Raw genomic sequence first — 15,346 nt, 5'->3', positions numbered from 1 at the left:
ATCTCTGACAATTCATGATTAACTGTCAGTTAACTGTAGGTTAGAGAGAAATCTTTTACCCAGAAGTAGAAGCATGTTCCTGCAGTCAAATGACATTTATGTACTTCTATGCTCTTTTAAATAATACCACTGTGGAAAGATGTCAGTCAAATTGCCCTCTGAGGGATGAGGAAATCTCCCCTTTTCATGTTACAGAAAATTTGATGTCACGGACAGGATTGTTATCGGTAATATGCTGCAAAAATATAAATGTGCCCCTTCCCAGGTGTCCTAGTTTAGGGCAAATTTGGGAGGGAATTTCCAAAAGGGGTCCCTCTAGAAAGAAGATTCAAGTGGCCCCTCCCCCAACTGGTTCGGGAAAAGATTTCCTTGGAGAAAAGTGGAAAAAAACTGTTTATGTAACAAGCAAAATATTCACAAGCATAAAAAAAGAATAACATTAAATAATAAAACCTCTAGCTGTTCTGAAGAGATGGCAAATTCAGAAAGTAATTTTCATGGGGTGTAGCGTGGCTCGCTCAGTCTCTTATCAGTCCCTCCTGTGCTGGAAAATGCCGTGCCCTAGGCCCTGGTGGGCCGCAGGAGTGAGCTCCGGGTGTTTTTCTGGGTTTTCAGTCCAGAGCACATTTGAACAGTTCTAAGTAGAAGAAAAACCACAGTCCAGGGAACCTCTCTGCCTCAGCTAGCTAAAAAAATTAACGAAGAAGCAAAGGACAGCTTTTTCCCACTGTCCGTGCTGCAGACAACACAGTCCGGGAGCAGGAATGCAAAGGAGTGAGTGCACTTTCTGAAAACAAATTGCATGCTTTTTTTTCCCCCCCTTCACTCTTGGAATCAGTTTTAAAGGTGCTGAACTTAATATTCAGCATAAACAGAACAGATGACTGGGGATATAAGCATCATATAATCACCCTAAGACACCAGACATGGAAGGAGTGGGCTCAAAGGTTTTGGAAACATCAAGTGGTGGAATGCATTGAGCAATGTCAGGCTGAGCAATAGTCTAAAGAGGGAAAAGGTAAAGGTAGCATTTGTGCAGTTTTAGGACCCTGTTTCTCCTCTGTGCAGGAAGAAACAATGGATTCTTTTGCTTCCAAACAAATTTTTGATGCAGAGTATACTGCTTTGAAATCAGAAATTGAGATGTTGAAGTCGCCATTAACCTTTGAGAAGGAAACAGGAAAAAGACTGGGAATGTGAGTTGATAAACTTAGAATTAAAAATTATCATCTTAAAACTGAGGTTGACCACCTTAAACTCTGCTTGCTGCAGCAGAGTGCAGAGAGAACCTGTTGCTGGAGAAACTGCCGCTTGTTTTGGAAACATGTCTCTGCAAGTTGGTACATAATACAGATCCTGAGACTTGGGACAGGGATATTTGCTATGATTGTGATGATGATAAAACCACAAAAAACCCTGTCAACCTATCACAGGGTAACAATGAGATCTGCACTCCTGTGCACACTACTTATTGTTTTCTGACAGTTGGCAAAATTGCAGGACAAATATTCGAAGAAACCAGGAAACACTGAAGTTGAAGCTTATACAAACTGATTCTCCTGACATTAATGGAAACATAGTGAGTGATCCTTGTGGTAATGTACTAGGGGAAAAGGATTCTCTACCTCCCTTAAATTCCTTTTTGCATGAAACTGGATCCACTAAAAAACCTCAGGGTGAACAGGGGAACCATACTTGAAAAACAACTCAATTCAGTCCAATCCAAGTAGCTTATTTACAAAAGTATTGTGGCAATAAACTAGGTGAGATTAAAATCCAACAAGTGGAATCCTATCAATGCATACATAATAATGGCCCATACATTTGGATCCCAGTTGGTTCTCATTGACAATTAATAAAATTTCTAATGGATATGAGAGCACAACTATCGTGGCGGCGAAGCGGTGCGGCACGGGTGGGAAGGAGCCGGTGGGCGCTGGGCACGCGCTGGTCCCGCGACCTTCCAGAGAAGCGTCCTTAGAAAGACGTCCTGGTGGTTACAGGCATGTTCCCACTCTCGGGAGGAGAGTGATTTCAGCTCTCTTGTGTGAGCCCCGCTTCTGCCGACGGTGGAGACAGGGACGGGAGCCATGTGTGGTGATCCAAGGCGGAGTTTATTCCTTCTCGAAGGGTCCAGGGACGAAATGGCTCGAAGGGGCAGAGGGAGCGGGGTTGATATAGGAGAGCCAGGGGTCGGGGTAGAACAACTAATGAATCATCTGAGGGCACAGGGGCAGTACAAAGGGGGAAGGACCAATAGGCTACAAACATTTTACATGAAACAGGCATGCTAGGGGAAACATTATAACCATTATGAGAAGGGAGTGCATAAGGGCATTCCCTCTATGGGAGAGAAGCAGGCTCTTTCTCTGAGGGGCTTTCAGCCTCCACACACAACCTGTAATATTAATGCAGCAGGATTATGAGAAACTGGATGTACAACCTGGATGGCAAAGAGTTAAGATCACTGGAGTAAATGGAGCAAGTGGTATCTGCCAAACTGCTAAGGTTAATTTCCAGCTCTCCATCAAGGAGTGGAGGTTGGCTACTTGCTTTGCAAGTAGAGATGTTAATGAAAATTGTTGGATCCCAGAAACCTGGAGTCTTTGAGCTTTCTGTGCTTTCTGGCACTGACCCCCTGGAGAACACTGCTTTTGACCCGAGGCCCTGGAGAAGTTTTCCAAATTTGAGTGATGGAGTTAAAGTCACAGGTGTGTAGTTAAATAGAAGTGTGTGCTTTCACATGGTGAAGGGTTTTAAATTTGAGGTTTTATAATATAGTAATAGGTATGGGACAAGATGGAAGATTTTGGGTGGTGTCTCGGTGTTCATCTTCCTTCTTCATGGTTTCAGGTAGTAGTTTCTGGTTGGTAAGGTAGTGTCACACTGAGGGTCATGGAAAGTTAGTTATTGGGTTTAAAGGATAAATAATATAGGTGTTATTTCTCTATTGGGCTGTTTAGCTTTAAGAGACCTTGTAGCAGCTGGATCTGTCTCCATTTTGCTCTATTCTAGCAGGTAGCTAGAAGTGCTGTCGAATGCTCTGTACTTTTTGATAAGATTTAATAAACAGCCAAGCCTGAACAGGAGAAAATCCATTTCTTAATCCTGGTTCTGAGTGAAGGCAGAAGAGACTGAGACAAACTGTCGGGTTGTTTGTTTTCTTTAGAAGAGCCGAGCAGCTATTAGTTGCTATAAAGTTGTTTATTGTAAAGGAACATCAGTCTCGAAAGGCAAAGGGTCACAAGAATTAAAGTCCATGCTGAAAGTTTTCAGTATAGAGTCCTAAATAGAAGTAAAGTCCCAATTAGAAGTAGAAGCTGCTCCTGTTGAAGTCCTGGGAGGGCCAATGTTGCTGCCACAGCTCCTATCTTCTTCAGGCGCTGATGATGGCAGTGAGGAGAGGAGGAAAAGCTAGAGAGCAAGCAAGCGTCTCTCCCCAATGCATAGATTCTTATACACAAATTACCCAATGAGCTAAAAACATGAACCCAAAACATTTCTTCGTAACCTATTAGAATTCTAGTTCCTTAGCATGCCAGGTTATGTATAAACTACACATATGGTCTATCTTGTTCTATCTAAAAAATGTAAGCAATATTCTTACTATATTTTTATTATGTCTAAAACTATGTTCTTGGAGCCTACACGGTGACTTGTTTTCTACACTGATATCTAGGACTATGTTTTTCAGCCTTCACTGAAACTTGTTGATCTCTCTCTGAGGAACTCAGAGAGGCCTCTGTTTTCAGACTCCAACAACAAACCGCTAATTAAGTGGTGCAAAACTCCCACTGCTGTTACAGAAAACATTTTGGATTTTGATCTGAATGTTCAAACCTGGCATCTGCCAGACGGCAACATGGGATCTTTCAGTTCAAATGTTGACTCCAGCCCCAAAAGAAATTGGAAGGCTGTAGTGCAGTTATTTTGTGCAGCACCTGCACTCCCTGACACAAAAATACCTGCTGCAGCATGAAACAGAATTTTTGTAGTTCACTGTTGATTATCAGCACTTAAATGCTAACAGTTGCAGTGCCCAATATTGCAAACCTAACAGCTACAATACAAGAAGTCACATGCTTGGGTATTGACAGGGTGGTAACAGACTTGGAGGAAAGAGGTATTATCACTCATTCACACTCTCCTCCTAATTCTCCTGTCTGACTGGAGAAAGCTGGACAGACAGTCATGGTTTACAGTTTGTTGCAGATAATTGCATGCCAATACTGTGCCTTTAACCCCTGCTGTTCTAAAGTTTGCAGAACTGTTAACTCAAATTCAGAAAGTGTCCCAATCATGGATAGCAGCCCTGGATGTGAGAGATATGTTTTTAATGGAAAGAGCATATCTTTTACATCCATGATTTTCGCTTCTGGAATATGAAAAAGCACAATTTGTGCTGTCCTGGAAGGGAGTGCCATACACTTTTAACAGACTCCCGCAGGAATATAAATATTCACCAATGATTGCCCATGCTGCGTTTGCTTAAATCTTAGTCTCACTTTCTCCAGATATTCTGATTAGAGGAAACCCCCCTGAAACTGTAGGGGCAGCTGCAACAGCCATGTGTCAAATACTTTGTGAATTTAAGATTCCACTTCAGTCTCAAACCCCTCTTTTTAATTAACACTGCTCGTTGCATTTTCAATTGAGCATATTTCCTTTATTTTCTGTTTCACAGGAACTCTGAATGAACTGCATGTGGACAGATGGATTAGGCTACACCAACCTTGAATGTATACAAAAAATACTGTCATTAGTTTTGGTCAAAATACTATTTATGTTGTGCATAATTTTCTGGAAACCTAAATTTTAAGGATAGCAAATCAACAGGTTGATTTTATACTATTCTCTGCCCTGATAATGCAATTCCTATTGACTCAATCAAAACAGAGAATGGTCATGGTCCCAAGCTTATGTTACATATACTGGAAGTGTTCAGATGCTACACAAAAGTAAGGCCAACCTGAACCTTGCTGTTGTGCTTGTATATGATCGTAAAATTGATAGGAAAGGAATCAAGATAACTCATGACAACCATGACATTTCTAAAATATTGGCACTCCAAGCAATGCCCAGAGAACACACAATGCAATTAAAATATACCATACCAATTGTACTAAACCAAGTAACAACAAAAAAATGCTGTTATCAGATATCAAAATCAAATTGTTAGTACAATTTTACTTTTACACAACCCATGCTTGCATTTTGGTCATGGGAAAAACAGAGTGTAGAAATACTGTATTATTTTCCTAACTGTACAATGCAAATTGTGACATTTGTGTACAATGGGGTAGCCATGGATAGAAGAATATATACTTCTAGACATACCTATGCCTAATGTAAGAGTGTTTCCCAGGCTTTCCAGGCTTTTGCACCACTAATTAGTGGTTTCTCTCAGTCTCGTCGGTTTCTGTTCAGAGCCAGGATGATTACAAAAGGCAATCGAGCCGGATTCTAGTGTTTGGACTTGGTTGTTTATTATATCTTATCAAAATTTACAGAAAGAATAGGAGCACTTCTAGATCCTTGCTAGAAATAGGAAAAATGGCTCCAAACTGAGCCTGTTTCAAGGCCTTTTAAAGCTAAACACACCAATAAAAGTTTTACACCTATATTATTTGTACTTTTAACTCAATAATAGATTCCCATGACCCTTAGAGTGACTTTCAACTGACCAATCCAAAGATAACTACCTAATTTCCATGAAAAAGCAGGAAGAGAAGATGAACAAGAATAAAGACACCACCGAAAATTCTCCATCTTGTCCCCTAACTACCATTATACAGTAAAAATCTTAAATTTAAAACCCATCCCCCAGTGAAAACACACATCTAACCCACTACATATTTATGATTTCTAACTTATTATTTATATTTACAAATCTTCTCCAAGGTTTCAGGTCCAGTGCAGTGTTTTCCAGGGGGTCTGTGCCTGGAAGCACAGAAAACTCAAAAACTTCAGTTTCCTGAGATCCAACACCTAACCTAAATTTGTTTACAGTGGCACTGCACAACAACATCACCTTTTATGGGAAAGAGTGGATCATCAGAGATGAGAGTGGAAATCAACACATACCATCTCCAAAGGGAATGAAAGGAGACACCATTTCAATAGGATGCCAAATTCAAAATAACCCTAAATGCATGACACCAGTCTGTCACTATCTGCCAACACAGGGCGGGGGGTCGTGATGTTTCATTTGATCTCAGAGGTGCAAAAAGGCAAACAACAGGGGACAAATCAGTTTACTCACAGCAATGCGTTTTTATTCAATGCTAACAAATCAGTTGCGATAGAGGGGAGAGATATAGGAAACAGAGTATAGAGAGAAAAAGAGGGGGATGGGGAATAGCTACCAACAGATGAGAAGGACATCCTCGTGGTCCAGCCAATGGACGGGTCTTCATCCGTGGGGAGTACTCAAGGGTCTTCTCTAGAGGGTTGCTCTTTTATAGTCCTTTTCCAAAGCGAGTGGCTTCTGGCCAAGAGGTGGGAAGATTTATGGACCATTGTGAGGTGCTCCAAGAGGCAGGTGCAGACTTGCAGTACAAGCAGTCTTCAGTTGGTACCATGACAGCACAGTCCAGTGAGCACAACACACCTGCAAACAGTCACTTGGCAAGCATCAACCTCGGCCAGGCCAGAAAACCACTGTCCAGAGCCAGCCTGGGTGGACGTCCTCGGGGTCTTCTTGAGATGGTCGTGAGGCAATAAATGAGGGAAACTTCGGTCCGACTCTTACACCACCCCATGACTCATGATCATCATCAAGAGCGCTCCTTCATAGTGTTGTCGCGAAGTCTTCAGGACTCGTCCAAGTTGGTAGCATATCCCGGAAAATAGAGTCAGACAGAATAGAAAAGTAGAAAAAAATAAGGGAAAGGAAAAGGAAAAGAAGAGAGGAAAACAAAACAAAACAAAACAAAACAAATAATCAATTCTCAATTAAAATATACCTTCAATTTTGATTACAAAGAAATAAACAATTTTTTCAAGTTTTTGATTACAAAGCAAATAAGTAAATTCGAAATTATTTTAATTCCAAAATTAAAAAAATACAATTAAAAATAAGCAATTTCAGTCAATATCACAGTTTATCCTATTTTTAAATACCTATATAGATTGTCTTGTGTCTATAACCTTAGGGATGTCAACTGTGACTGATTTGGGTACATCCATTCCAGATGCCAGTTCTGTTAACCATTTCATCATTTTCCAATTCATAATGTATAGGATTGCTGATAAAACAAAACCAATTAAAACCAAAATCAAGAGAACAATGATGGGATGACACAATTTGTTCAGGACACCTGTAGCAGTAGGTGACCACCCAAAGAGGGTATCCCACCACCTGTGTTCAGCATCTTTCTTTTCTCTTTCCAAAACACGATGTATTTCTTTCACATGGTGATGAACAGTTATTAAAGTTTTTTGTCTGTTTTTCTTGATCATTTCCAAAATTTCAATTAGATCTTGGTGGAGCAACAATTGCTTCACCAGAGTGAGGTTCATTCCAATGGGAGTGGGCAATAGATGGTGGATCAATGTGTGATTTGACTGCAAAAGGTGCTAAGAAGTAACTGGAGCTACATAGGACAAGTCGCATCCTGCAATTCTGGTAAAGTTACAAACACAAAGATTTGAATGATTTTTAGTATTCGCTACCAAATTTTCTATGAAAACACTATCACAAGCAGTTATAAAGCATGCACATCCATTGCCTATATATACCAGTACAGTTTCAGGAATCTCGTTTGGATGAATTTCAAAACTACAAACATTCCGTTCTGTGTCCAAGCAGATATATTGAGCTCTGATTGCATTACTTTCACAAATAAACCCTTGTTGTTCCCGGACAATGCAAGTTTCCAAATTGACAGTTTTCCACTTCTCACCAATTTGACGGGCCCATTCCCTATGCTCAAAAGGACAGAAAATAGCTCCATCATGATTCAACCCTAATGCAATGATGGGGAATATTGAATGCACTGAAGCATTGCATATCGTCAGTACAAAGGCCATGGCTGCGTTTGTACCGGGGTTATAGGTAAAATTTACTAAGTTCCACCAGGATTGGAATTCTCCTTCAGAATCGGTGGCACTGCCCCAGATTATTTTCCGAATTTCAGTAGGAAAAGTGCCTTACTCTCCTTCTCTTATAATTGAGGCAGCAACTGACTGCATCCACAATTTAGCCTGGATACAGCTTAGAGCCAGAGAGATGTTATTTTGTGTAGCACTAAGTGCATTGATCAACAATTTGTGGTCATTTACATTTGCCTTTTCCCAATTTGGCATTATGTTTGATAACAACCACTGTTGGGTTCCCAAAGCTGTTAAGGATGATTGCAGGGGCTGTTGTAATTTGGTTACATCTCCAGCTGTGGTAGCCAATTTATTCATTAGTACTTCTGAATCGATGCTATTCAAAATTCCCAATCCTATTCCCACAACACTGGTTATGTCTCTTGCCATTTGTTTCTTAGAAGGATTCTGTTTTCGCAAACCAGGTTGTCCACCCCTCAAAAAAAGTTTGCAAAAAAGGTGAACAAGCCTGCTGAACTTCTGAGACACTATTTTGCATTGACAATTTGATTTGTTTAAGAGACCATGCCGGGTTAAACAATATTTGTTGTTGGCCAGGCTTTCTGATAACATATGGTCAAATTTCAAAAATTCTCAGACTCAGCATAACCGGTGGTTGGGTGGTAGGTGTTACAACATTAACATAAAGTTCTCCCCAGTATTTTGTATTGTTTTTACCACACATGATTTTATGGGAAAATTGTACAGCAGTTAAGTTTAGCCAACAATCCTGATTTTGAATTTTACAATATAAAACACGGCCATGAGGTCCTGTGCCATAACTGTATGCAGGTTCGATGAGGGACTCAGCAATTAATTTACATGTTATTGTGACATCATCGCCTTGTGTTACCACGAAAGGAGGAAAAACATAGTTTTTGTCATCCAACACTAGGAGGGTGCTTCTTCATGTCCCTTGGTGTTCTTCTGTGAAAAGTAAACACAACAGAGTCTTCCTCCAGGAGGCAGGAGATTAAAATTATGGAACTATCCAGCGTGTAGCGCGGATTGGAATGATGTTAACTTCCCAATCCTTTTGCTGCCAAAAAGGAAGCCACTCTGTACCTCCTTTAAACACAGCAAAAGGAAGCCACTCTACCTTCTTTAAACACAGCATAAGAGTCAGTGTAAATGTAAACAAGAGAGATATTCTGTACCTCAAGTTGGAAAACACTCCAAACAACTATCAGCTCCCCAACCTGAGATCTGCCTTCTACCTCAGTAATAATTCATTCACCACAGGGAGTATGGAGGGCTACTGCCCTCTATTTCCCCACTTTTCCCTCTCTTTTGGCAGAAGCATCAGTGAACCAAGAATTTGCTGATTGTTCAAGGGAGAAAGGAGGGGCTACTTTAATTACCAAGGCAGGTTTGTCATGGCTATTAGCCAAGCTCTCAGTTTCTTGTATTGTCAGATTTTTTACAGCTCCTTCTGTTACTGAGAAGATGTTACAGTAATGTTTTATCTGGGCATACCACTTCCTAACTGAGGATCTCTGGGCCACCCTGTCAGGGGGCTGGGGCGTCCCAGTGATGACTGTAATGTGTTTTCTCCAGAACACTAATAATGCTACAGCTTGTTGGAGATCTTTCCTGGATTCATGCATTTTAACCTGATCTAAAGAGGTTAGGGTATCAGGTGGAATGCATGTGATGCCTCCTTTCCACCAAATTCCCAGGAACTTCACTTCCTGAGAAGGTTTGTGAATTTTCTCTGAGGGAATTTGCAAATCAAGGTTTTCCAAATGGGAGATTATTTTTTGTTGGGTATCTCCCACTACTTTTATTTTGTTTCCTCCCACAAGGATATCGTCAATATATTGATAAACAGCTACATTGTCAGGTTTGGGTATCTTGTCTAATTTCTGGGCTAAATCGTGGTGGGCCAAAGTGGGGGAATGTTTATATCCTTGGGAAAGCCTAGTGCAGGTGCACTGCTTTGGCTCAACCCCCAGAGCCTGTGGAGGAGATTGATTTGGTACATTGTTCAGAACTTGTGGAGAAGTTTGCTCTGGTACACTGCCCAGAACCTTTGGAGAAGGTTGCTCGGGGGGTGCATCATTGATATAATCATATTCTATTTTAATCACAAGTTTCAAGTTGGGGCAGCAGTGTTCCCCACAATTTTTCATCAAAGTTAGGTCTATTTGAGAGTATGTTTGATTAATGTGAACAGTCTCCTTCTCCTGTGTTTCTTTTGGTGAGTCAGCATGCTTTGAATTTTTGGCCCATTCTTCTCTTAGGGGAGCTCGTAACAAATGGCTTTCATCTCGCAACAAATGGTTCTCATTACTTTCTTAATCTATTTAATTTTGTAAAATTTTGACTAAGTTTTGTAAAGAGTCTATAATTGTATTTTCCTCACTTCTTCACTTTAAGCGAGTTTCTATAGCTGCCGTAAGACTAGTTCCCTGTGGAGGGAGCAGAAAACACAGAAGAAAGTTTCCCTGCATCCTCAGAACAAACTCCTTGGAAAACCATGGCTTAGAGATAAGAAATGGATTGTGAAATGACGAATACAAAAGGAATTTAGCTTCCCCCCCCTTGGAAGATCCTCTTATCTATCTTTAATATTAGTGGTTCATTTTCTTTTAGTATTCATAGGCCAGCTTTGAATGCAAAATCCCTCAGGGATTGGTTAAAAAGTAGAATTCCCTTGGTAATTGGTGCAAATTGTAAAACCCTCAAAAGATATAAAAACCCCTGTAAAACAATAGCCGTTGGTATATGCTAGATAGGATGCCTTCATAGAATAAACTATGGATTTGTGCCTTTCTGCATATGCTGGTTTCTTTTACCTGCTGGTCTGAGAGCTCACCGCAAGCCACAATTCTATCTGGGCAAGGCTCGGGAACGTGCTCCGTCACTGAGGGCTGCAGAAGCAGTCTCAGGGATCCCAAAGGGACCCCGAAACCCCACCAATGACAGTTCCCAAAACTGAGCAGAGTATGGTTTTATTTTTGCCCAGTTTGAACTTTGATTCATGTTGCAAAGAACATATTCTATCAATCACATTTTCTAAATTAAACCTATTATTGTTCACCCATTCCTCCCCACCTTGGGATGGTCTGGCACTATATTTAGCTAGTAAAGCATAAAATGCAGCTTTATCTGTTCCACTATGATTTTCAGTCATTTTATGAAGGGATAAGTAAAAACCACTACAGGGAGATCTCTTGCTTAAGTTACACACACACACAGCTTTCACTATGTGCCCCCCTTCGCTTCCCTATCTGGGTGAAGAGACTGAAACTACTTGGGAGGCACTCCTTAGTTACAAAATATCAGGTTGTCTCTTTGCTACACCAAGTAGTCAATTTTCACACAAAAACAACAAACAACAACAACAGTCCTGCCTTTTGCACCAGGAGATCTTTTGTGAAATTCTGACGACAGAGCCCTCAAATGAGCGTGAGGATGCTTTACACCAAGGCATCTGCAGTTTGCGGGAAATCTGAAATTGCCCCCCTTGCTTTCTAGACAGGTTCACCCTTTCAAGGTGGCCCTCTAGATGTGGCTGAGGCAATACGTCCTTCCCCTACTACAGACTACACACAACATTGCATCCCTTTCTGTCTGTCAGAAAATCCTGTCTGTGATGCCAATTTAATGTCACAATTGTCCAACACAGGGCGGAGGTCGTGATGTTTCGTTTGATCTCAGAGGTGCAAAAAGGCAAACAACAGGGGACAAATCAGTTTACTCACAGCAATGCGTTTTTATTCAATGCTAACAAATCAGTTGCGATAGAGGGGAGAGATATAGGAAACAGAGTATAGAGAGAAAAAGAGGGGGATGGGGAATAGCTACCAACAGATGAGAAGGACATCCTCGTGGTCCAGCCAATGGACGGGTCTTCATCCGTGGGGAGTACTCAAGGGTCTTCTCTAGAGGGTTGCTCTTTTATAGTCCTTTTCCAAAGCGAGTGGCTTCTGGCCAAGAGGTGGGAAGATTTATGGACCATTGTGAGGTGCTCCAAGAGGCAGGTGCAGACTTGCAGTACATGCAGTCTTCAGTTGGTACCATGACAGCACAGTCCAGTGAGCACAACACACCTGCAAACAGTCACTTGGCAAGCATCAACCTCGGCCAGGCCAGAAAACCACTGTCCAGAGCCAGCCTGGGTGGACGTCCTCGGGGTCTTCTTGCTACGGTCGTGAGGCAAAAAATGATGGAAACTTAGGACCAACTCTTACACAGTCTTACACATTGTAAGTTATGTCAAGGAAAAAGTGTTGTAAACTTTGTCAAAGAGAAAAACATTGTACATACCCGTTCTTTTAAGTGTGAGTGCTGGCATACCTTTAAAATATCCCATCCAATGCTTATAAACTGCCTTTGGACAGACCTCAACTCTTGAATGAGTTTGGTCCTTCAATTTAAAATTGTTGTTGAAGAACCATATTTAACAACTCAACCTCCAACTACTCAGCTTCCTATTGAACTGTCTCCTCTCAACTGTAACATTGGTCCCTACTTAATAAAAAATACAGGTCAACAGTAAATGTTATTTAGCCCAACATGGTCTCACAAACAAGTTGAACTGTTGATGTAGAATAATGTTTCCATAATCCAACCAGCTTGCTCACCATTCCTGAAAGCCTCCTGTGCAGGATGGACAGCATGGTTGCATAAACAAGCCCTCACTTCCTCCAGGTAAACCAGGATGGATGTGATTGGCATCTTGAGAACAGGTTTGGGAGTTCTAAATGGCATGGACTGAGGTATTAATGAAAAGACTAGTCACAATAACTAATGACCTAAATAAACTGAAACACCCTCTAGGATCTTCCCTTTTGGCTTTGGGAACTAATCAATGATTTCTAATGGAAATATTGTCTCAGTGGGAGGGAATTAATGAAAAAGAGCATCAATTGATCACAGATGTACTTAACATATTCCAAAGCAATGTTTCTTTGGCTCTTAGTTGTATCCAAGCTCACCTGTGGATGCAATCAATGACAGCTGCATTCATAAGGGAAGGTGAAAAAAATACCTTCCCCATGGAAATTCGAAAGGTAATTTGGGATAATACAACTGAACTTGAACAAAAATTCCAGACCTAGTGGTACTTAATCAATTTCACCTATAATTCCATCAGCAGCACATTACAGCTTTTGTGTTACTGAGACACAGTGCTTTGGTAGATGATATATACCAAATCATTGCATTAGGATTAAACCACAATGGAACTATATCCACTGGAGCATAGAGAATGGGCTAGAAAATATGCAAATAAAGGGCAGACTATTGATGTTGATGTGCACATTGAACAAAAGCAGCAAGGATTCATTTGTAAAAGTAAGACCATCAAAGCTCAAGACCTTTGTCTTGACACTGAGAAAAATGTTTGTCATTTTGAGATTCATCCCAGTGAAAACCTGGAAATGGTACTTGTGTATATTGGTAAAGGATGCACTTGTATGAGAACCCCTTCTGATTTTGTATTTGTAAGTAACATTACTGTAGATACAAATAATCACTCTAATATCTGTGCTTGTAACTGTTGATATTACAATATGTGATTTTAGCTAGACTGTAAAAATTGGTAAGATATACAGTCTAACTATACTCTGATTTGAGATTTGCAGCCTACTCCCATTGGTATCAACCTCACTCTGGTAAAGAAACTGTTACAACATGAATACCTGAAACAAGCCCAAGAAAATGGATAAAAGACTTTGATTACTGTCCATAACAACGTGGGAGAAATACATTGCTTCACGGAGACCCTTTTTGGATGGTCACCAACAGCTACTGGAATTTTCTGCTGAGTGCTTTATCCTGTTGTCATTTTGTTGGTGTTAACCCTTTTGCTTTTTGTTCTAATAATGGATCATTATGAAACAATTAGCCTTCCTGGTACCCCCACTAATACTAGACAACCTAAGGGTTACAAATGCACTAGACAATCCTCAGGGCATAAAAGCTTAAAAAAACCTCAAACTCCATTTGGATATTGTGGAGTTTAAGTGACTATAATCATGGAGTGGACTGTGTGGAAAGATGGCTGGGTGTAAAATTAGAGGAAACTGAGAAGTTATATTCACATCTGAACAGAAGTTATACGGTACAGAAATTATAGGGTAAAATACAGTTGCTGCTCCCTGGATGGAATGTGGTTGGCAAGCTTGAGACCTATTCCACAATAATTCCCCACACACACAATCTGCAACCATAGCACCTACTGAGGTACTGAGGGGGATGGAACAGAGGGTGGAGCAGAGTGGAAACACCCCAGCCAGGCTCTGTTGAAATCCTTGCAGGGAGGGAAGCTTGATGGTACTTTATAGCTGATAAACTGCACAGCACCTGTCAACCAAGGGAGATAGAAAATGTCTTGCTGCTGAGCCAACGACTGTGGTGAAATTGTTCTCATCGAATGAACTTGGGTCATTATAGCTTAATTGTAATGTTAGAGCACACCTCCATCACAAAGTTACCCACCTCCAAGGTACAACCATCCCTCCCTGGGAATGTACTCTCTATTTTTTTGACTGTATCTTTAAAAGTGAAGCAAGAGAATTTTACATCACTCAGTAACAAAGGTATGCATGACTACGGTCACTCAAGCTCCACCTAAACATAGAGAAATAGTATAAAAGTAAGTCAAGAATGGGGGGAAAATTAAGGAAGACTCCATCATAAGTTCTGGGATCAGTTGATGGGCTGAACCTGTCTTGTCTCCCATGGGGATGCCTGTTGGGTAAGAACCATACTCTATGCACACTGAATACTTTTATTGGGGTTTAGAGCTTGTCTGTATGTTGCTTTGAATATGTTTTTGCAGTCAGAAACTATCACTGGCAATCCTTGAACCTTAACCTGTCACAATTTTATATTAATAGAAGGTGAACTTTTAATGTGAGTCCTTCACAGGCACTGGCAGTCCGCTGGCAGTGGGTATCATACTTGAATACAGTGGAAGACCTGCTAAGGGGTCTCCCTTATGCTGTTGGCCTATTTCCTGGACCGTTCAGTGAAGGGTCCCCATAATGGGACTCTGACAGACAAATCAAACACTAAGGGTTGAGTAAATCTCTTCCTTTTCACATGACAACCACCCACCAGTTAGTTTTGTAATTCTTTTTTGTTGTAAAGCAAGGTCACTGGGCATCTTTTATAAAGCATGAAACCCACATGTCAGGTTATACAGACCAAGGCTAAGGCATCATCACAATTTCATTTCATACTGCTAGCAGCCCCATAACTTTTTTCCCCTCCAAATTATAATTTAATAAGAAACTAATAT

At 40.8% G+C, this 15,346-nt stretch overlaps 1 pseudogene; it reads right to left on the bottom strand.

Annotated features, from left to right (window-relative positions):
• Window positions 1-6,069: 6,069 nt before the first annotated feature.
• LOC148220154 (uncharacterized) lies at window positions 6,070-14,765 on the bottom strand (annotated as a pseudogene).
• Between the last annotated feature and the right edge of the window lie 581 nt (window positions 14,766-15,346).

The sequence above is a fragment of the Sturnus vulgaris genome, chromosome W (assembly GCF_052056855.1).
Source record: "Sturnus vulgaris isolate bStuVul1 chromosome W, bStuVul1.hap1, whole genome shotgun sequence".
Taxonomy (NCBI): Eukaryota; Metazoa; Chordata; class Aves; order Passeriformes; family Sturnidae; genus Sturnus; species Sturnus vulgaris.
This window is presented reverse-complemented; position numbering and strand designations above follow the sequence as displayed.